Source organism: Mus caroli, chromosome 4 (assembly GCF_900094665.2).
Source record: "Mus caroli chromosome 4, CAROLI_EIJ_v1.1, whole genome shotgun sequence".
Taxonomy (NCBI): Eukaryota; Metazoa; Chordata; class Mammalia; order Rodentia; family Muridae; genus Mus; species Mus caroli.
In genome coordinates, this window is record NC_034573.1 from 72,965,703 (window position 1) to 72,970,137 (window position 4,435).

Consider the following 4,435-nt stretch of genomic DNA (forward strand, 5'->3'; position numbering starts at 1 on the left):
ATCATCCTTAATCATCAGGAAAATATGAATCAAAACAACCCTGAAATTCCACCAGTCAGAATGGCTAGAATCAACAACTCAAGTGACAGTTCCTGTTGATGAGGATGTAGAAAAAAGAGGAACTCACTTCCATGGTGGTGGGACTACAAATTTGTAGAACCACTCTGGATATAAATCTGGCCATTCCTCAGAAAATTGGAAATAGCTCTACCTGAAGATCCAGCTATACTAGTAAATAAATCTTTTTTTTTTTTTTGAACTCAAGTTAGTAGCTCATGACAAACAGAAATTGAAGCATGTGCATTTGAGGACAATTATAACCCCAATGCAGAGGTTCCTTTCTAGTGATGGCTACATAGTGAGACCATGTCTCACCACCACAAAAAAATTTAGAAGTATGATATGGTTGTCCACTATCCCCACTCCTATCAAAAGAAGTTCTTGAAACACTGGCTAGAGCAATAAGAAAAGAGAAATAAATTAAAGGAGTGTAAATTCAGGAGGAGATGAAATTATCTGGTTATCAAATTATGCTGATTTGCAGATTATATGATACGTACATAGATGTATGCAAACACACATATACTGTTTATATTTTATATCTCATATACATGTTATGATATATATATGACATATAATATTTCTGAAAATGTGTGTGTGTGTGTGTGTGATATAATACTTCTGGAAATACCATAGCCCTGTTTGAAGAAGTGGTGCAGTTTTGTTGAAGAAATTGTGTCATTACAGTGGGCTTTGACAAATTACAGCATCATTACTTATTCTAGTATACTTTTCATGTGTATGCTTGCTCAATTTCTTATTCTTGTTGCATGTCAGCTGTTTGCTTCCATCCCTCCTTAGCAATAAGAGATACTTTTGCCTCTAGATTCCTAAGCCAAAATGAAGGGTTTTTTTTTCCTAAATTGCTTTTGATCACAGCACTTTATCATAGCAACAGAAATGTAAGGCAGAAAACCAATCATTTTGGAAATAATGTCAAAAAATGACAAATGAGATTTTATTGAATTAAAAAGTTTCTGAACAGCAAAAGGGACAATTAGATGAGTGAACAGACAGCCTAGAGAACTGATGAAAATCTTTGCCAACTTGAAATATGTCAAGTAATTAATATGTAGAATATATAAAAAATTTAAAAGCAAAATGACAAAAATAATCAAGCATCCATATCAACAAGTAAGATTATAAAATAAGCTAGATCGTTGATATAAAACTATCAAAATTAATTAAATCATGGTTATTTGAGGAGAACCAACAACCACTAATTTATTAAATGACTAGAAAACCCAGTATAAATCTACACATAGAAATATAGTCATCAGCTCTCATCAAGGAAACTTCTCCTCGAAATTGACTAAGACCACTATAGAAAATCAAACTGCAGAATTATATAGCCAAAAGTCAAGCACTTGTCTACAAGCACTGCTGAACCTAAAGCTCAGAGAATATTGACAAAGAGAGGGTAGACAAATTTAATCACTTGAGGATCCATAAGTTTGCTGTGAGAACCTACCACCTACCTCCATAAAAGCTTAAAACATGACTGTCCAAACATAAGTTGAACAAGGATGACATCAATATACATGCCAAAGTGGATGGGGCCTCAACTCTATAAAAACAAATAAGCAAACAAACAAACAAACAAACAGCAACAACAATAAAACTATAGGTTAGCAAACCTATAGGTGGTCTTCGCCATGGAAGAGCATATCAATTGGTTGTCTAATATCAAATATTCAGTCCAGAAAACATATATACAAGTAACATAGTACAGAATGAACAGACTATATTTAGGAACACTCAACACACACACACATAAAGCACACACACACACACGTAGAGCACACACACACACACATAAATCACACACACATACACACATATGGATGCAATAGCAATGAATGGAAAAAGAGGCCATGACTTTGATGTGTGTCAAGGAGGATTAAATAGGAGTATTTGGAGGGAGGAAAGGGAAGAGAGAAATATTGTAGTTATATTATAATCTTGAAAAAATATCCATTGAACATATAAAATATTCAAGATGATTAACTAACAAAGAAGTAGAAATTAAACCAACTTAGTAATTCTATCTCACCGTAGTCAGAAAGGTTGTCAATACAAAAGCAAATAACAACAAATGCTGGTTAATATGTAGAGAAAAAAATATCACTTTTGTACTACAATTAGAAATTTAATCTACTCACTGTGGAGATGAGCATGGAAGTGTCTCAAGATACAGCTAAAGGTTTGTATTGGGACCCAATTGTATCACTTGAGTAAGTATTTATCCTACAACCCAATGTAGTACAGATATATATGCACATTGATGTTTATTTCAACACAGTAACTGTTCTGAGGACAGTTTAGGTTTCCATCAACCAAAAAGTACCAGAATTTACTTCTACTTCTACAGTCCACATTTATTTCTACTTAAGACCAAAGTTATGTCCTTTGTAGGAGAATGAATACAACATATAATTATATCAAGCAAATTAGTTCATTATCATTAAGACAATAAAAGGGCTTTCCTTCATTTGTGTTTCCTAGATGTTATACAGATGTGTGTAGTATTAAGATAGAAGCAAACAATCTAGGGAGTATTAAAGAATCAGACAAGGCAGGAGGACAAAAGAATAGAGAAAGGGATTATGGGAGAAATAAACTTATGGAACATTATATCCTAGTATGAAAATAAAATCTAGTACTATATATAGTTGAGGACATGCCAACTTATAAATCATTTTTTGAAAATCACATTCAGAGGTATCCAGTATTCACTCTTTAGGATACTATCTTGCCCACACACCCAGCATATAGAAAGCATGTATAATTTACACAGTAAAATAATATTTTACAAAAAGCAGTATTGACTTTTGATTTATACCACTCTCCTATTCAGACTGTACATTACCAATAAAGAGAAAGGCTGATGCATTGATTTAGTCAGCCATCTTTTATAGCATTTGTGCTACTTTTGTCCCTTGATTTATTGTCAGTATATTACTTTATATGTTAAATACCATAATATTTAATTATGTTATAGTCATAAAATAGCTTAGCTTTAAATTCATTCTTCCATGTTCAAACACAAGACAATAGTGTACTCAAAACTATTTCAAGGAAGTTCAGAGACTAATTTGTTATACGAAGTACATTTCTTTCTTTAAGTAAAATTTCTATTATCATTTTAAAATTATGTGTATTTGTTTCAGCGTGTGGCATGTGCACACATAAGCCCATGTGCCTGCATAATCCAGAAGCCTTTCCTCCCTAGAAGCTGGAGATATAGGTGTTTATGAGGCAAAATGTGGATTCTGGACACTAAATTCAGATATGTTGCAAGAACAACTGAGCCATCTCTCCACCCCTGTGGTGGATTTCTTTTAAAACTATATTGGTTCCTTAAAAATAAAATCTGGCATTATTTAATTTAGAGTTCTCTTCTTCATTAGTGGGTTTTTTTTTAATTCCCTGATTCCATGTGTCATTCACTAATATAAATTTCCTGTTTCTAAATAAAATAGCATAATTTATTTATGTATAATTTAAGGGTATTTTCTTATAAACAGTAAATGAACATAAATATGTTTTACATGATTAAAGATACTTGTAATATTTCATGTAGCTTTATAATCTATACCTGTTATAGAGATAACTAACACTGGAATCAACCATTACAGGACATGATTAGAATAAGCTGAATGACAGTTATGTTAGATTGAAATGAAAATTCTTAGTAAGAGCTGATGAAAGAATTTTAGCAGAATTAAAACTTAATTATATATATATATATATATATATATATATATATATATGACTTATAGACTAATAAAGAAAAAATACTATTCGTGATTGCCAGCACTACTAGAAACAATACTGAAAGCTCTCAAAGTCTGTTCTGAGGAACTGTAGATTTTTTTTTGTCAATTCCTGGAGTAGCCCCTCAGGAACACAGAGACTTGCTATGTACTGGATGCTGAGCAATCAAAGGAGAAGGAGTTGTTCCTGTCAATCACACACAGTGTTTGGCCTGAGCTGAAAGCTCACTTACTGATAGCTTGAATCCTTTGTTCCTCATAAGCATTCATTTGTCATCAAACCCCTGGACACAAAGAAGAAAGTACCAGAGCCACTTTTTTGAATTGGATTTTAGCGCAGCTGTCACAAACTTAAGAAATCATTCTTTGGATTCTCCGTTTCTCTCCTTTACAGCTGATAAAGCTTCAGGGTTGTGCTGAGGAGAGATTAGCGTCCAGTAACAGAAATCACAGGAGAAGCAGCACTATGCTTGTTGTCTGCTGCGGTCAATGTGAAAAATTATCGCACTTTGATGAATAGAACCCTGATGTGCTGAGAAACACAGAAAAATCAAAAAATGCAAATGAACGAGCTCTTTTATATTCAAAGGAAAGCTCAG